General features: G+C 44.9%; 1 long non-coding RNA gene across 1 annotated transcript in view; it reads right to left on the bottom strand.

Annotated features, from left to right (window-relative positions):
- The window catches only part of LOC140696044 (uncharacterized), an 84,748-nt gene that overhangs the window by 42,598 nt on the left and 22,396 nt on the right, over positions 1 to 19,754 (bottom strand). Inside the window, exon 2 of the long non-coding RNA XR_012071991.1 lies at positions 8,097 to 8,161. This is a non-coding gene — a long non-coding RNA (uncharacterized lncRNA). The remainder of the gene's footprint in view (positions 1 to 8,096; positions 8,162 to 19,754) is intronic.

The following is a 19,754-nucleotide window of genomic DNA, read 5'->3' as shown; positions in this document are numbered from 1 at the left end:
GTGACTCGCTCCAAGAGAAGAGGACTGAGTATTATTCCTTTATTCCCAGTGCCTGACACATATTTGATGACACGGAGGGGCCCTGCTTTGAGGCACCTCTGTGTCCTCCAAACGTGTTCCTCATGGAACTAGACCCCCTGCTTTGCAGTTTCCTCTCTGCTGATACCTCAGGCTGTCAGGGTGAGGCCGGGTGAAGCCCCAGGTACGGGACAGACCTAGAAAGCATATTCTGTTCCATCTGAGGCCTGCTCTCCCCATGCCCCAACCTGGACCAATTCGGTTGAACTTGGAGTTGGCAACTGATCCAAGATCAGTGTACGTGCGGTACCTTGTACAGGAGCCTATGAGGTGGTCTGGACAGAGAAGTTCTCCCCACACAGGAATGAGGTGGGCCAGTTAAATGCTCTCTCTTTTATGAAGTTTGAATTTTAAAAATATGGGAAGAACCAGAGGAGAGCAGAAGCTGAAAGGTCATGAGAGTGAGTGGGGATCATGAATGAGCTTTGGAATGAGCCTATGTTGTGAGTAATGAGAGCATTATGAGTTGAAAGTTCTAATGGAGACAGAGGGAGATAAAGAAACATCATGGAAGCAGAAGTGAGAAATCATGGTATGAGAAGTAGAGAATCAGGGAATAGCTGAGTTTCATCGCGTTAGAATGTCAGTGTGGAGATCCATGAATGCCTAAGCCACTGAGACCCTGACAAGTAGACCTGGATCTAGAATGGACTGTTGCCAGTCACAGCTTAGGGGACTCAACCACATGAAGGTCTCTCTGGTGATACACCAGGGAGATTCCAGTTTCCGTTTGGGCCGATCCTTTCAATTGAAATTTCCTAGGGAAACCTGTTACCGGAAAGCACACAAACTAAAGCCAAGCGGCTTACGCAGGAGTAGATGATAGTCCTTTTGCAGACCTCTGAAGGAAAAATTATTATTTCGGAGTGCTCAGAGAGTTGTAACTGGTCCTTCCAACATCCCTGCACAGGACATAGGGCAGGTGGAATTTCCCCTTTTACAGAAGCACGGGAAAGTAACTTATCTAACTTTGAAAGACCCAATGACAGCAGGGGTCATGAGCCCTCAAGGCCAATGTTCTCTTCACTAAACCCTCATCTCAATGATATTTGTCATTTCCTCGCCCAGTTCTTCCAGTTTCCCTCATTTATCTAGGAAAACTCAATTTCAAGGATGAGCTCAAGGAGCCCTGATACCATGGATATTAGGGAAATGGCAGAAAGGAGAATCGGAAAGTCTATTAGGGACTGACGTCATAACCCGAGGGTTACTTTTAGCCACTAGGGTATGATGAAGACGGTGGGTCTGCAGATACTGAAACAATTTACCCCAAGGAGAAAGGCATGTAGTCACTGCTGCCTTTGTGTATTCTGTGGTTTGTGAACATTAATACCAAACAAAGCTGAGTGAAGACCACTGCTGCCCTGCTAGACCAACCACGGTGGATGTCCACCGTGTTGAGCCCACTAAACTTGAAAAACCACCTATCTTTGCTTTCTCATACTCCCTGCACATCATGTAGCGAGTAGATCTGATCTACTGAGCATCCGTAGGTGCTCAGCTGAGTGAACCAAATCCAGAGTAATAGTCAATCAACTGCTTCTTACGTGGCTGCTTTTTCCAGAGAACTCCATTTTCTCTCCCAAGACTGGCAAGGCAAAGGTAGCATGAACTTCATAAGAGATTTGAGATTTTGCTCAAAGGAAGAGCCTGCTGATTAAAATAAAGTCCAAAATCTTATTACAAGTGGAAAAGGCCTTTAGCTAAATGATTTAGATCCAGGGCTGCACGCTGGTACGTTCTCTGTAATGTACACACTCGCTGTCAGAGTCTGCTGGGCTTACCTGGAGGATGAGATAACCTCTAAAATTTAGGAAGAGCCAAGTCCTTTAATACCAAACCAAATCCAGTGCAGGATCTCCACGAGCAGGAGTTTCTTCCTTTCCCACACCCTCAAAACAACAGCCTGTATCTGGAGACACCAGGGGCAGATTCTGGGAGAGGGCATTCTAATGACATCTATTAACTTCCAGCTTCTAAAATCTACTCTGAATAAGCCTGTAATCCAAATAAATACAGCATGCTGGCTATATTAAGTGGCGTTTCAGGTGTCCTAATTTCATCTTCCGACCAGGTTGCCACTTCTGAAAACTTAGAAATTCCAGGTGTCTCATTGCTCTAGAGGCAATGAAAAAAAAAAACAACCACACACATAAAAAAAATTCTATATTCCATCTATTTAGAATAGATTCAAAAGAAACTTTAAAAATCACTGATTTTTGCCCCTGTTTTACTATTGAGGATTCTAACCTGAAACGGATTTAGTTCACTAGCCTGGAGAGGACATGGAAAGGAGGTGGGTCCTTGGTCTCACCTCCTGCCAGCTCTGCTGCCCCAGGACCTTGCAGGCAATACCCTACAGTGGTTAAGTGAATAATCTGTGTTAGGTGGCCGAGGTCTGACGCTCCTCTCTGCTGCTGCTTGCTAATTATGGAACCCTCATAAGAGGATGGGAAAACAAATTGAGTTAATGTGCTTCGAGTGCTTACAATAATGTCTGGCTATTTGCTCACAGGATGCTAGCTAACGTAACTGCTCCCTCAAAGGGCTCTTTCTAGGATTATGAGACGATACCAAAGGTTTAGCACAGTACCTGGTACGTCATGCTCAGCAAATGTGTTCTTAGGCTTTTATAGGAAGGGGGAGACAAAGGCTTTCTGCAGTCCAGACCATTTACTGATCAGGGGGGAAACAGTACTAAAGATTGTTATTTCAAAGTGAGGCTATTTTAAAGTATTTTATAACGGACATAGTATCAGACAAACAGTGATTACCAGAAAATCCTAGAACCTCCTTTCAACAGTGTGTTTAAGGGAATTCCACAGCAATATCTGGCAACTGTCCTTCTGTTTAGCAGGGGAGTCCAGGCTAGCACTGGCACCTTGGCCATGTTGGTTAAGAATTATGACGACGTCCTTGGTAAGAAGGACTGGAGGATTCCCATCAGAGCCTGTGTTTCGGCTTTTAGCACTCAAATAATATTACCATGTTTAGTCAAGTGCATGTAATTCTCAAGCCAGAGGGAGGGGGTCACATTATCAAGTCTGCCACCATAAAGCATGAGTTAACAGTCTCCCCTGGGTGCTACTGAAGTAGGTGCCTGGACTGACCAGAGTCTAGCTACAGTGCAAACCAAGGTTTGGGAGCTCAAAGTGGGGAACACGCGGCCAGAGGCATGAGGTGCGTGACGACTTCTCTCTGTGTGGGCTTCACAGTACCCAGGTCATCCCTCCCTCACCCTCGCCAAGATCAATCTCACTGGAAAGAAAGATTCTCTTTCCCCAGATTCCAGAAAATTCCCATAACCCACTCTCATGGGCCTGGCTGGAGCCATAGGCCGGTCCCTGAACCACACCTCTGAGGCCAGCTTGGTGTCAGAGTGGTGTCAAATCAGTAATGACCAGCCTGGGTCATGCACCCACCTTGAAACTGGGAGCATGGGGTGAGCCCCACCCAAACCACGTGAGCAGAAAGAAGAGGATGGAGGATGCCCCAAGGAGAATCTGGGGACGGTTACTAAAATCTGAAAGGTTTATGGAGGTTGGGCAGATAAAATCCAACAGTTATCCATTCCACCTGCTTCTCCCACTGCTCGCTCTGTAAATCACTTGAACTCTGCAGGACAGTTTCCTCGTCTATAAAACGAGAGCCCTGGGCTAGGGTACATATAAGAATGCTCTGAAGGACTTGTTAAAACACAGTTTCTTGGACTCCCTCCCCAAAAATTCTGATTCAGCAGGTATGAAGTAGGGCCCAAGCATTTGGCTTTCAATCAAATACCCATGTGATGCGGATGCGGCTACGCTGGGGACCACACTTAGGGTAACACCGGACTGGATGATGGCTCAGTTCCTGTCAAGTAACAATGCTGTGAGTGATTGAAAGTCTTCATTCTGAGGCTCATAGCTAGGGATTCTGCTTCTGTTCCCAGTGTGTGAAGTGCAGAGTAAATTCAAGAACTGAATTACAAGAACAACAGGCCCGAATTCTCCATTTGGCTCCCGTCACTGGAGATACTGACCAAATCAGATCTGCCACTTTAGTGGACACTGATTCCAAGCAGGTCACAATGGCTGGGATGGGTGGGGTGAGAGCAGGAAAGGCCACTACCTTCTTAATTCCAGAGCCCCCTTGGGAGAATGTTTGTCTACTTGGATCAAGATGATCAAAGGCACTACTTTTTATTCAAATCGTTGCCAGGGCAGCCCAAGGATATGAAGTTAAGGACACAAACCTCGGTGACAGGCAGACCTGAACTCTAGTGCTCACTTGTCCACTCAAAGACTGTGTGACCTTGGCAAGGTTACTTTATCGCTCTCTTCCTTAGTTATAAAATTGGGTGTGCGTAGGACCTGTCTGTGGGGTTGTTGTAATGACTAAAATAAACATGAGCTCCAATGTTCACAGCAGCACTATTTACAATAGCCAAGACATGGAAACAATGTAAATGTCCATCAACAGATGACTGGATAAAGAAGTTATTTATCAATTATTTATACAATGGAATACTACTCAGCCATAAAAAATAATAAAATAATGCCATTTACAGCAACATGGATGGACCTGGAGATTGTCATTCTAAGTGAAGAAAGTGTGAAAGAGAAAGAAAGCCAGAAAGAGAAAGAAAAATACCGTATGACATCACTTACATGTGGAATCGGAAAAAAAAAAAAGACAAGTGAACTTATTTACAAAACAGAAACTGACTCACAGACATAGAAAACAAACTTATGGTTACCTAGGGGGAAGGGAGTGGGACGGGATAAATTAGGAGTTTGAGATTTGTAGATACTGATACACATAAAATAGATAAACAACAAGTTCATGTTGTATAGCACAGGGAACTATAGTCAATATCCTGTAGTAACTTATGGTGAAAAAGAATATGAAAATGAATATATGTATGTTCATGTATGACTGAAGCATTATGCTGTATACCAGAAATTGACACAACATTGTAAACTGACTATACTTCAATAAAATATATATATATATACACACACAAAAAGAAGTTAAAAGAAGATATGCTACGCTCAGATATTTTTCTCTTTAATTATGAAATCTTTTGGATACTTATTATGAAATAGTTTTAAAAATAAACAGTAAGGATTTAAAATAAAATAAATGAGATTCTGCATAAGTAAAGAACTTAGCACAGTGCACGGAACATGTAAGCCCAGAAAATGCTAGGTAGGCAACCCTTTACATTCAAGTCCAAGATGGCCCTGTATACTCATAGCTGAGCTCCACTTAACAAGGTTCACTCACATCCATCCCCAATTACTAACATCTTCTTAGGCAGAATGTCCTATTCCTTCCTCCCCCACAGTTGTGTTTTCCCAGGGTATCTGGGTACAAGGTTCTGGGGCCACTGGAAAATGCTGGGTAAAAAGAAAGTTTTCTTTTCTGTGTGGCTTCTCAGAGTCTGAAGTACAGAAATTTGCACTGAGAATCTCCAAGAGGGACATCTGTATTCAGTGGTTCCCAAACCTATTGGTCTATGGAACATCTTATTTCAAGGAACTCCTGCTAACACGTATTAAATACTCTAACACTCTGCAGAATGCAGGCTGGGAAGCTTTTCTCTGGAGCTTCATCCTACCCACAGGTTCCATACTCTGATGCACAAGTGTGCTCAAAGACGTCCAACTGTTACCCTGAATGACAGGACAAGAGCTGTCATGATTAACTGGCTAGCTCCATATATTTCAATATGTTCACAACTGACCGTTAAGGTTCTATTTTGGCAACAATTTAGAAAATGACTTTTCAGCCAGAGGAGGTCAACATTTCAATACTAAGGTGCTAATCAGACTACACTCTGCTGTCCTTTGAGGCAGGGTAGGGTTTGGGGACATGGCGAGAATGTCCTTGTCCTTAGTGGGAGGAGAGGGGGAAAGCCCAGTTCTGAGAACAAGGAAGGAAGTTAGTGGGAGCAGGTGACACTTGGCACAGGAGCAGGGAGGGGACGGCAGTGCCTCACCGGGCAGAGGGAGCAGCTCGCCTGCTCTCCTGAGACCTGCTGTAGGAACTGGCTACATCTCCAGGAGGCTTTATCTCCCCCTCCCCAAATTATTAGCGTGTTCTAGGTCAACAGCCAACCTTAAGTGCAGCAAAAATGACAGCAGATTTACCTAAGTTATTAAAATGTGAAACTGACGATTCAATCAGGAGAGGAAGTGGCTGCCCTTTTTCAAAGAGCACCCAATGCAACTGGGATCTCTGACAAAATGAAATGCGGAGGACCCTTTGGCCAGTGACTTGAATTTGGAGAGTCTTTGAGCTCAGTGCAACCGCCCCGTCAGTGCACTTTCCCTGAGGTTGTGTGTGATTTGCTGAACGCTCTTAAGAATCTGAAATAAATTACAGCCGTGACAACCCATGAGCTTCCTGGTCTGTCCTGTGTGGGTCGGCTATCTGACCCAATTAAGACATGCTGAACTCTAAGGAGGTCTCAAGAGGAGAAAACAGGCCCCTCGGCGGGGAAGAGACCATCATTAAACTGTCAGTCCGTGGGTCTTCTTGCCAGCAGCAAAGCTGGGACCGCCTGCCTCACCCCGCGTCCCCAGGCCCCAGCGCTGACCAGCTGGCCTGTGTCCTCTCTCTGTTAGGACAGGGTTTGAAACACTCCACCACAGATGGGCTCGGGCCTGGGAGCCCTGCCACTTAGACTGGCTGAAATGCTTTGCTTGCATTTTTGAGAGTGTGGGACAGAAAGATGGTGCTTTTAAATTGCGAGAACTGGAAAGGTCTTCAAGGCCTCCTGGGAGACCCTACCAAGGGGGCCTCTGGCAGCAAACTGCATGTCGCCCCGGGATGAGGTGACCAAGGGGCTCTTGGTTAAGCCACTCCTTCAGCTGCCCCCTCCCTGTGTCTGGCTGGCTTTTCTCAGGCTCCCAGATGCGCTCTCAAGACTGCGACTGCTGAGCCCAGGCTGGGCACTGACTGGCTTCTCTCCCCTCCACAGTAGGGCTGCTCTGACCGGGGCTTCGTGGCAGATTGTCCTACGAATCCTCAGCTCTCTGGTGTTCTGACAGCAGCTTCAGCTTAAAGAACTATCATTTCACTTCTCTGGGTCACTAAAGGGGAGTCCTAAAAGCCACTGCCACGGAGCTTTGGAGAGAAGAAGAAAGAGGTGAGGGCAGGAGGGCAAAGAAATACTGGGATGTTAGAAAGAAGACTGTCAGCCCTGCTCCTCCAGATCATGGCAGGATTTGCTCGAGACGAACCAGAGAGGGAAATGGGAACTGGCCATTTCAGATGAGAGCTTAAGATGATACAGTTCTTAAAGAATGACATTGACATTTATAAGACATGTCATTCCACTCATCCGTCTGCTTCACCAACTGTGCAATACCCATCTCCTAGCATTGCTTTCCTCCAGGGGCGCGTGACTGGGAGCAGAGATCTGGGGACCAAGAGGCCCACTAAGGAGCCCATAGGTGCCTGCCTTCAATGGGCTTACATTCGAATCAAGAACCCAGTACTGATCAATACAGTGTTGGTAGACGAATAAAGAGCCCAGTGGTGACAGAGCTGCTCTGTGATGATTTCTTTTAACACTGAGAATGTCAGTGATTCAAAAAACCAAAAAGACAGTTCTAAACTGCAGTTCCTTGCTGGGGAGGGTATAGCTCAGTAGTAGAGCGCATGCTTAGCAAGTACAAGGTCCTGGGTTCAATCCCCAGTTCCTCCAATAAACAAACCCAATTATCTTCTCCCCCCAAAAGAACTTTTTGTAATTGCAATTCCTCAACTATGTACAATACTCAGTGTGCCTGACTATTTCTTACTTGGCTCCCATCTGATGGCTTGCCCACCTCTTCTCTTTTGTGGGGACAAGAATGCACATGTAGTGAAAACTGCCAGCTAAGACTTGTCAGCAGGAGGCTGTCAGTGTGAGCTCAGGGAGGGAAGAGCTGATGTCTCATTTGTCTGGGGGCTCCAGAGGCCAAGGTTAATGACAGAAATGTGGGCAACGAATAAATACTTGCTAAATGGCGTTGGCTCACTCCTACCTTTCAGTTGTGCACACCTTTCGACTTTCACCAAACAGCCCTCCATATTGATTCTTCCTGGAAACCTGTGTGGCAGAGAAAATATTTTTCAATTTTTCAGAAGAAAGATGAAATCAAGGCACAGATGGGTTAAATGACTTGCCCAAGGTGACAGGGCAAGGGAGTGTCAGGGTGAACCGGCCACGGAGGAGGGGAGGAGGCACTTAGGGAACAGAGAGAACAATGAGACCTCCCAGGCCCTAATGTGTGTCCCTTCACTTACTTATAAGCCTTTAAATTGGTATTGATTCGGAGCATCTCAAGAAATACCAAGTTTTTTCAGTTGTAAAGATGAAAATATATAATGATAAAGACCACTGTAGGTGATAGATGAGTAAACGCCCTCTCTGCATTAAAAATCATGCTAAGACTTTTATTAAACCGGTGAGTAGGGGAAGGCGTGGGTAGAGCTCAGTGGTAAAGCACATGCTTACTTAGCATGCAGGAGGTCCTGGGTTCAATCTCCAGTATCTTTATTAAAAATAAAATAAAATAAAAATGTTTTTTAAAATTCCCTGGTGAGTAACAGAAAAACAATCAAACACTATCATAAAGCACAAAACTCCATCAGAAAAAAAAATATCGATTTTGTTAATACTGGAAAATAGAAATATTCACTGTGAAATCAGGAATTATTTACGACAGAAGCAGTTTGTTTTGCTAGAAACGTAAACATTCCCACTTCTCTTCAGTACTTATCTAACAGCAGGGGATCATCACATCTGCTAGAGCCCTCTGCTCAATTAACAGTATCCCTTAATTATTTCTCAAAACTATTAACCACATAACCAAGTGGCCACAGCACTTAATTTTATACCACCACTATTGTGTTTACGGAGGTATTTTGCTTTCATTGAGTAAATTAACACTCTCTAACCTTTAATGGAAAAAAAACTATGAAAATGAATATATATGTGTATATATATGCATGACTGGGACATTGTGCTGTACACCAGGGACTGACCTGTTGTAACTGACCTAACTTCAATAGAAATAAATTAAATAAAAACACTCCTGAATCTCAAATGCTACCAAGTCATATTTTTGTCATTATGAACAATTCTCTAAATGCGATTCTTATTCTCCAGAGCACGCATCCTCAACAGAGCTGATATTGCCTCCACGGGGGCAAAAATCGATTCTTGGGGTGGGAAGAATGACAAAATCTTACCCTCTTTATGTACAAAGCACAGATATGCACACAGTACACAAACATATATACAGTATATTTTTGGTATGAAAATTGCCAGGGGCCAGGGAGTGGGAGTTAGGAAAAGGATACACCTTAAAAAGGTTCCTCTGTAGAGCGCGATGATGAAAAAAAGGTTGAGAGACACTGCTCTCCATCTACGGTTCTGAACCTAACTGCACAATGGAATCTCCCTGGAATCTTAGAAATACTGATACCTGGACCGCTCCCAGAGTTGCTGATGAAATTGGTTTGGGTTGGAACCTGGACTTGGTCCCTGTAAGAATTCCCTGGATGAGTCTAAAGGTGAGCTGCAGAATCACTGCTCTAGACTGCAGGTGACCTAAGTCCTGCAACTTTCCAGCCCAAGCTATGGCAGATGTGACTAATTCATCATGACTCTGTTCCCCACAGAGCCCAGGTGTGGATTTGGTCAGTTTCCATACAGTACTGCCGTCATTTGGAGTTGATGTATGAAATGAAACCTGTTTGCCATCTCTGTTCTAGATGGTCCACCCCGGCCAGGCTAGAAAAGAATCCAACCATAGCCCAAAGTTTCAGCATCCAGAAGTTCCTTATTGTAATTATGTCTTATACTCCCTCATTATCCTTTTATCCAGTAAGCCGAGGGAGAGGAGAGAACCAAAATTGGTGGTGAGTCTATGTACAATACCCAAGACATGGAAGCACCCTAAATGTCCATCGACACATGACTGGATAAAGAAGTTGTGGTATATTTACACAATGGAATACCACTTTGCCATAAAAAAGAATAAAATAATGCCATTTGCAGCAACATGGATGGACCTGGAGGATGTCATTCTAAGTGAAGTAAGCCAGAAAGAGAAAGAAATATACCACATGATATCATTCATATGTGGAATCTAAAAAAAAAAAAAAAGACACTATGAACTCATCTACAAAATACAAACAGACTCACAGACATAGTAAACAGTCTTATGGTTACTGGGGAAAGAGGGTAGGAGAGGATAAATTTGGAGTTTGAGATTTACAAATGGCTGCCACTATACATAAAAATAGGTTTTAAAAAGTTTCTTTTGTATAGCACAGGGAACTATGTTCAATATCTTATAATAACCTTTAATGGAAAAAAAAAAGAAAATGAATACATGTATGTATTTGCATGACTGGGACACTGTGCTATACACCAGAGACTGACACATTGTAACTGACTGTATTTCCGAAAAAAAGAAACTGGTGGTGAGTGAGGAGAGAGAAGAAGGTTGGTGAGTACTGAAATACAGTTGTGTAAATGTTGCTGGCTGATACTCTATATTTGTTATAAAATAAAAGAGGCAAATTGCCTCTTGGATGTAAACAGACAAATCCACCATGTCAAGGAAGAATCCCAATTCATTGCGCTACAGGCCTCTTTTGGAGGCTAGCTGCTCAGTTTTAGGCTAGCATCTGTGGGTAAAATGCCATTTAGTAGGCATCAAGATGTGCATTGTCATTACCAAGATCAGGGATTAATATCAGGTTTTAATGAAGTTAGCTCTTCTAGTGAAAGTCAAATGAAATAATTTCAAGAATAAGAATTTCTAACTAGCTCCTCAAATTAAAAAAATGCTGTCTGCTGAGGTAAATATAAACAACAAACACAACAGAAATTTGAACACCAGAAAAATGACAATTTTTCTTGAATTTGACGGTTGAATAGAAACATAAAACTTGATATTTTGATCACTTCAAGGAATCTGAACTATTCAAATACACACATGCACATGAGACATGGTAATTAATTTTCGGAAACAAAATGGCCAATAAAGATTTGGAAAGGTGCATGCCTCATTAATCATCAGGAAATTACAATAAAATTAAGCCACCAGATGGGCAAAAGTTTAAAGAAGCTGGAAATACGAAGTCTGGAAAATAAAAAGGTCTCTCATCTGGTGCTCGTAGGAAATGCAAAACTGGTTTAACGACTGGAAAAACAGTATAACACTGTCTAGTTAAGATGAAGACATACATACCCTATGCTCCAGCAATTCCACTTCTAGGGATTTTCACTAGAGAGACATTGGGAGACATTCATAAGGATGCTCGTAGCAGCACTGCTTGTAAAGCCCCAGTGCAAAGAATGCAAATGTTCATCTGGGATGGAACCGACAACTGAGGTATGTTCACAAATGTACTGCTGTACAGCAGTGAAACTGATCAACTATCTCTATACATCTTAACAGGCATGACTTTCACCAACAGAACAGTGAGCAGACAAAAAGACTCCTCTCACATAAATTTCAAAAACAGACAAAATTAAATAACAATAACATGTAGGGGTGTATATATAGATGATAAAACCATAAAATGAAGCAAGCAAATGATTATCAAGAAGCTGCAGCATGTCATGGAAGCAACCTAAATGTCCACTGACAGATGACTGGATAAGTAGTTGTACTATATATACAATGGAATACTACTCAGCCATAAAAAAACAAAATATTGCTATTTGCTGCAACACAGCTGGACCTGGAAATTGTCATACTAAGTGAAGTCAGTCAGACAGAGAAAGAAAAATACCACATGATATCAGTTATACATGGAATCTAAAAAAATGACACAAATAAACTTATTTATAAAACAAGACTCATAGATGAAGAAAACAAACTTATGGTTACCAGGGTGGAAAGGAGGTGCAGAAGGCTAAACTGGGAGTTTGGGATTAGCAGATATAAACTGCTATATATAAAATAGATAAACAACAAGGTCCTGTATAGAACAGGGAACTATATTCAATATTTTGTAATACCCTATAATGAAAAAGGAATATATGTATATATATATATATATAATGCTAGCAGGTCAGTCTAGTGATTAGGGGAGAGTGAGATGGTTGTCATCATTAAGGAGGGGCACCCAGTGGGAGAGGTGAGGGCTTCTAGGCACACTGGTAATATTCTCCTTTCTCACGCAGGTGGTAACCATGTACGTATACTCATTTTATAATTATTTGTAATACATTCTTATGCACTTTTCTGGATCTGTGTTCTATTTCATAAAAAAATTAGTTCCTAAACTGTTGTCTTCTGTATGACTTATGAATCAATGTATTTAAGTTAAGCAATTAAAAAAAGGTTTTGAAGGGGAAATGGAGCAGCCCCAGAATGGAGAAGACCTGCACAACAGGCACTGGCAGGTACCAGCCATAGGTCAGCTTCAGGGATCATGCTCCGAGGGGGCCTTTCCATAGCATATGCTCATTAGACACCTTGATCAATGTCCTCTGCTCTCCATCTCCCCTGAAGATCCCAGCTCCTGAAAGACAGAATAGAATTGGCCTGGTCATGTGCCCAAGCGGTCATGTGACCTGCCTGAGCAGAGCCATGTGGAGTCAGCGGGACAGAGAGAAAGGAGACTGTGCAGATGACAACCACCTACACCCACCACCAGCTGGACACGGTCAAAGCCTATAAATAGAAAGCACCAAGATCCAAGGAGGTGTGCGGACAAGAATCACAAGCAAAGACAAGACGGATTAGTTTCTTTGATGATAATAGACTTGTTCTGAAGGTTTCACCCAACAAAAGTTTGCTTCATCCCATGGACCACTGGACTCCAAAACTGGAGAGCATCAGTGATGTGAAAATGGCAAACAGTGCACAGACAAGTTTCTTCCCACGGACAGTGCCCTAACTACCACACCCTTTCTCTCTGAGAAACGTGTGTGAACCAAAAATGGTCACCAGATCACCCCTCCTCCTCAGAAAACCTGCCTTCTTTTCTCCTTTATGATTCCTCTTTAGTAAGCTCCATGGAAGTCAGAGCCATGGGAAAGAGGTGAAAATTGGGTAAGAAATGCTTGCTGGGACCTCGAGGCAGAGGACTCTGGTCACTTGCAGGTCTTCAACTCCTCCTTGGCTTCATTTCACAGAGTAGGGGCAGGTGTACTGTAAACTGGGGGAGTGAGCAGGGCAGGAAGGTGGGAAATATTACCGTGCCAGCAGGAATTCTGCCCACTTCCAAGATTCTGTATCAAGCAAGCAACCAAGGTATTAAAAAAAAAAAATACACTTACGTGTGTTAACAAATCCTTCACCCTTACCCGAACACTGCAAGTCTCTGATCCAGATAACAAGGAACTACATGGGTACACTGCATGAGTAAGCAGAATGAGTTGCCTCAGTTATAGAGAGCAGTATGTGACTAGGAAAGTGCGTCATAATAAAATGTAAACTCAACACGAATACCTTTGTTCATGAGCCTCGAGTGACGGTGTGGGTGCCTGTATTCCTATTTCATTCATCAGTCACATTCGTCACAAAACACTCAAATACCTATTTAGTCCGCAGTTAGTATCTATTCCTCTGGAGCCTGGAGTCCTTTCTAAACATTAGCTCATTAGCACTAAAAAAAAAAAAAAGATCTATCACATCATGCTCCAGAACTACCACTTGGTCCGCTGTAAAACCCACCGATCTGCCTCATTTTGCGCAAAGCATCTTTTATTGATGGCTTCCGTGAATATGGCTGACATTCGCCCTCCCCCATCTGATCTCATTATTTCAGGTCCATACATTCTGGCTGGCTTTGCCTCCTCTCTGTTGTCCTTGGTCCTCCCGCCACAGAAATGCAATTGTTTCTTTGCTTCCTTTCTGGGAGCCGGGTATTGTCCGGGCTTGGCTTGGCATGTGTGTTTAAGGACCAATATCAAGGCCGGGTAGCGAGGGTTTAAAGCTCCCGGAGCCCCTCAACGGTGACCTCCTCCTGTCGGGGCCCTGAACAGGACTCTCTAAGTTGAGCCCGAGCACTTGGCAGACAAGCCCCTCGATTGTTGCTGGAGACCTTTGGGGCGGGGCGCGCCTTTCAGGAATCCCGGAGGCTGGGCCCTGCATTCCGATGAGCGGGGAAAACGTGCTGGGGAGAAGGCAGGCCCCGATGTGTGCCCCGGTGGACAAAAGCTGCTAGTGTCAGCTTGATTTGCAAGATCAACATTCATGAGTTCGACTGCTTAGAAAGGGGGATTATCTGCAAACCCGGGCCTGAATGGAGCCATAAATAAGTGATTTCACACTACCAAGCAGGAAGAATATTCCCCCTCCTCAATTATTCCAACCAGCATGTTCGGCCCCTCCCAGGTTCCCACCGCTGGCGAGCCCTCGTGGGTGCTGTGCTCAAACGGTGGACCTCTCCGAGCCTGGCCATGAGTTTGTGTAGGACAGGGATCGGGGATCTCTGTGCCAAGCGGTGTCCGCTTCGGTTTGCGAAATCCAGTCCGGGTCTTGTCGGTGCTGCTCCGGAGGCCCATTCCAGGCCTGCCTGTTCCAGGCAAGATTTCCCCTCTCACCCACCGGCACCGCTGCTCCGCTGGGGTTCCCGGGCTGCACTCACCACAGATGCACGTTTAAAAACGTGCTCGAGTGTGCATCCAGCATCAAAGGTGGTGGGAGGGCCTTTCATCAGCTGCCTAAGGAAGGACACGCTCCCAGCTATCCTCATTTGTAGCCGGGCTTACTCTGAAATGAAAATGTCCCTCTTGGTGCCAAAAGAAAGGGTGGAAGGCGTTTTTTTCCACTCGGTGCACCCAGTTTCTCCTTTCGCCTCGCCCTCATCCATCCTTTGTGTGCGCCTGCCTGCCTGTGTTAACCCTATGAGGAACCGCAGGCTAGTGCTTTTCTTCCCTTTTTGTGGCTGTCTTCGGGTCTGGAGGCTGACTTGGTTCCTGGAGGTAGCCACAGATGTTGGATGTAACTGGGGCTTTGAGGTGTGGGGAGCGGGGTAAAGACAAGAGCCGGGTAAGCTCCAGCAGCCGCAACCCTCCTCTTGCCGTTGTTGTGTCAAGCCTCCTGGAAGCTCTGCTTAGCCCAGCTGACCCCTCAGCTGCTGAGCCCCAAGCCGAAGCCTCTTTCAGGGGCTGCGCTGGGATGCTGGAGAGCAGAAGTAAACGGTTTCAGAGCCATCCCCCAAGAGAATGTGCTGGGATGTTTGATACTGATGAATTACCCAGCAGGCAGCTGAGCAGGCAGGTCTGGAAATGACTCCATTTTTAAAACCTTCCCCCACTTTTCCCCTTTTCCTTGGGAGTCCTCCCCACCCCGCCACCCCTCCTTAGACAGAGTCTAAGATTCAAGCCTTTCAGGGAAAGGGAGAGAGGGAGCAGGGGAGGAGAGGTGGAGGGAAGGGAGGGGAAGGAGCTGAGAGCACCATGATAGTTTGGGAAGCTTTGTTCCTGGAGGATGGATTTTGTGAGGGAGGGCGGAACCAGGCAACTGGGAAAAGTCAGGCAACAGGTCTCTACTGGGGAGAGGTGAGGGCCTGTAAGGGTCATCCCAGTTGTTATGGGTCGAGGGTTTGTACACTCAAACCATGGGGAAGATGAGGTCCAGGGAAAAATGTCCTGTGAGCCTGCTGGCCTGGGCTGGATGCAGAACACAACCAAGAAGGGTCTGCACTGTGGTCCTGGCTCACTAAGGACACTGGACTCACTGAACAGCATGGGCTCTGTGTGGAAAGACACAGATGTCTGCTGAATGAATGTGAGGATGCAGAGAAGCCTGCTAAGTGTCTACAGCTCAAGAAAATTATTCCTTCTTGCGTAATTGAGTCTGGATGACTGAGAGATTTCAAGATTCCCAAGCATTCTTGTCTGGGAGAAGTCCCACCAGGAGCTCTTTGGAGAATTCCCGACCTGAGGAGGCTGCTGCCAAGGGCTTATCTACAGAATATATAAACAGCTCATACAACTTAATAACAAAAAGCAAACAACCCAATCCAAAAATGGGCAGAAGACCTAAACAAGCAATTCTCCAATGAAGACATACAAATGGCCAATAGGCACATGAAAAAAATGCTCAATATCGCTAATTATCAGAGAAATGCAAATCAAAACTGCAATGAGGTATCACCTTACACCAGTCAGAATGGCCATCCTTCAAAAGTCCACAAATGATAAATGCTGGACAGGGTATGGAGAAAAGGGACACTTCCTACACTGTTTGTGGGAATGTCAACTGGTGCAGCCACTATGGAAAACAGAACAGATGTTCCTCAAAAAACTAAAAATAGATTTACCATATGATTCAGAAATCCCACTCCTGGGCATATATCCAGAGGGAACTTTAATTTGAAAAGATACAGGTACCTCAATGTTCATAGCAGCATTATTTACAATAGCCAAGATATGGAAACAACCTAAATGTCCATTGACAGATGACTGGATAAAGCAGCTGTGGTAAATTTATACAATGGAATACTACTCAGCCATAAAAAAATAATAAAGTAATGCCATTTGCAGCAACATGGATGGAACTGGAGATTGTCATTCTAAGTGAAATCAGCCAGAAAGAGAAAAAAAAAATACCGTATGATATCACTTATATGTGGAATCTTAAAAAAAAAAAAAGACGAATTTATTGACAAAGCAGAAACAGACTCAGACATGAAAAGCAAAGTAATGGCTACCAGGAGGGAAAGCGGGTGGGAAGGAAAAAATTGGGGATTTGAGATTTACAGATACTACTATATATAAAATAAACAACAAGTTCATACTGTATAGCATAGGGAACTATTCAGTATCTTGTAGTAATTTATAGTGAAAAAGAATATGAAAACAAATATATGTATGTTCATGTGTGACTGAAGCATTGTGCTGTACACCAGAAATTGATACATTGTAAACTGACTATACTTCAATAATTTATATATAATCATAATATAAAAAATTAAATATATATATTTAAAAATATTAAAACATACAATACAAATCCTAACCACAATCTTTTTTCCCCTTAAATCTCTAATGCAGGTTTGTAAACAGATGGCAAAGCCCCAGCTTCCCTAGAGTAAGAAGGGTTTTATGCTGCGTAAGTAGGGAAATAACATTAAGTTGCCTTTTAAAAGCGTTTTCAAAAGTGTTTAAATAACTGGTCAACGTGAAGTGGTACTTTCTGAGTTGTTAATAAGTAATAGAGGGGTTTTTATTTTGTTTTTTGGGTTTTTGTTTGTCTGTTTGGTATTTTACTCAGTTAGGCAGAGTCCCTTCGCAGTGGAGAGACTTGCATTGTTCAGAGTCTTTACACTGACTCCCCAACTTGCCCGTGATGAACACACTTTCCACTTTCAGCGCCCAGCTAATGGGGCTGCCCTGGACTGGCCAACACCCCCTGAGTTGCCTGAGAGACCACTCCCCTGGAGAACAGGCCCCGGAAGCAATCCCTGGCCTCTGGGAGAGGCTTCCCCAAAACAACGTGAGCCACTCTATAGAAGAAAACATTTAATGGATGCTGCAGCTGGGCTGTCAGACGAGTTTAATTCCAGAGAATGGAGCATGGATTTCCAGACGAAACACACGGGCTGGGAGGCAGGCTGGAGCTGAGCTGGGTCGTGAGCTGAGCTGTGGGCTTTTACTCACACTTTGTGCACTGGGAGTTCCCTGGCGCCCCAGGACTTGAATTTCCAGGGAAGTAAACGTAAATCACTCAGAGAGCACCGAAAATTTCAAATAAGTATAAACTGTCCTCAGTGAGCTTTATCATCGCAGACCTGAGTCTTTTAATAAAATGTTTTACCACCCCTGTGGTTATGAAAATTTCATTTCTGCAGGTGACACTTCCCTTTCTGGCTCCCCTGGAGAATCAGCCCTAGTTGCTTTCAGAGTCAGTGAAGGAAGGGATGGCTGTATCTTCTGATTTCTACTCATTCAGATTTTTCTCTCCGGCTGCACTGCCTGAGAACAGGGCTCCCTTCTGGAGCAACCCACTCTGCTGCAGAGGAGATGGTTAGGAGCTGAGAAGAAGCACCCCGCTCACAGCGCTGAAATATTTTTAAGGAACAGCCCTTGGAATTTCTGCCAGTTGGAAAACACGACAACCACTGCTTGCCCCTGGGAAACTATGCCTCCTTACAGCATCCTTGTCAATCAGTACACGCTTCCTCCAACCTCCAAAGCTGTTGTCCTTAGGCTATGGAGGCCAAAATCGACTGTCCTAATACGGGGATGACCTGGTGCGTGGAGAGGAAGGGAGACCTTAGCCTTTCACACTCCAGCCCAAAGTGCCCAGGCAAAACCTAACAGCTAGCATTTACATGGCACTTAAACTTTTAAGAACATTTTACACATATCATATGAGCTCATTTAATGCTTTCAACAGCCTCATAAGGGAGGTACTATCATCTTCATTTTACCTATGAAGAAACAAGGCACGCGAAGATCAAGAGACTTGCACGGAATCACCGAGGCAGCCCACACGGGCTGCTCTGAGTCCATGTAAGACCATTCCCCCGAACCACCCCTCATGGAAGACGGTAACGGCTTTCTGGCTTGAGGGGAGACCGTGACCCTTTGCCAGCAAGCTAGGCCCCTTAAAACATGTCACAACTGGCCGCCTCACTTCCTGGGCTTATTAGATGCTTGCATTTGTCTGGATCCAACCAGAAAAACACAGAAAACACTCCAAATGTTTATAATAGATGGAACTGACTACAGGGCTTGGTTGCTCAGGGGATGGAGAAGTTGAGAGCCAAACACGGGGTAGCAGGCTACCCCAACACTAGCAAGAGCAGGATGGAGAACCAGAGGCAAGGGGTCCTGTTCCAGGAGCCCAGGGGCTGACAAAAGCTGGAATCACAGCAGTGCTGCCTGGAGGTGGCCAGAGCCACAGGGGAACAACAGCTACTGCCACCGGTCTCTAAAGCCTTTTTTCTAGTTCATTCTCTATGCCACTGCCAGGTTGATCTTCGTAGACCCAGATCGAATCCTGTCCGGTCCTAACATCCTAGTTTACAAACCTTTGGTGCCTCTCCCATCCTCCCCTCCTCCCCCTGCCCCGAGTGCCCCTTCTATTCTGTGTCTCTGATCTATATGACGACTTCCAAACATACGAGAGTCTGGCACTCCTTTTGTCTTTGCTCAGTCTGTCCGCTGGGCTGTGGCTGCTGTGTCAGTCAGGGAGGAGAATGCACACTCAAACTGGTGTGCAAAGGGAAGGTGGCACAGGAAGCAGAGTGCAAGGGAAGAGAAGTTCAAGGGTGAATGCGTAACGCTGGGTCAGTCACAGTACAAACACACACTCCGAAGCTGGTCTCCTCTAAGGGAGAGTGCTTACTGGCACTCAAAAGGAGAGGGTTCCATAGAAGCCACGTCGAGCAGAGCAGAGAGCTTTGGGTCAGCTTCAGCCTGAGAAACAGCTAGCCTCAGGAAGGTAATCAGGAACTAAAACACGCTGACCTCACCCCGCTCCTCCTCCAAGTTCCTGCTGGGGCTACCCATTGACTGGTCACAACGTGAAGCCAAAGGGCAGGAAGCCTGTCAGCAGGGCTCACCCAGGTCAGCTGGTCCTGTAACCCCAGCAGAGGGCAAAGGAGAAAAGGATGAGACCAGGAGGGGCAAACGGAAGAATCCAGGATGTCTGGAAGCCCATTCCTGACATCCCTGCTGCAAATTCCTACCGTCCACCTTGACGAAGCTCCCCCGT

This window comes from Vicugna pacos, chromosome 4 (genome assembly GCF_048564905.1).
Source record: "Vicugna pacos chromosome 4, VicPac4, whole genome shotgun sequence".
In the NCBI taxonomy this organism is placed as follows: Eukaryota; Metazoa; Chordata; class Mammalia; order Artiodactyla; family Camelidae; genus Vicugna; species Vicugna pacos.
Note: the sequence above shows the minus strand (reverse complement) of the source record. Positions and strands in the feature narration are given on the sequence as shown.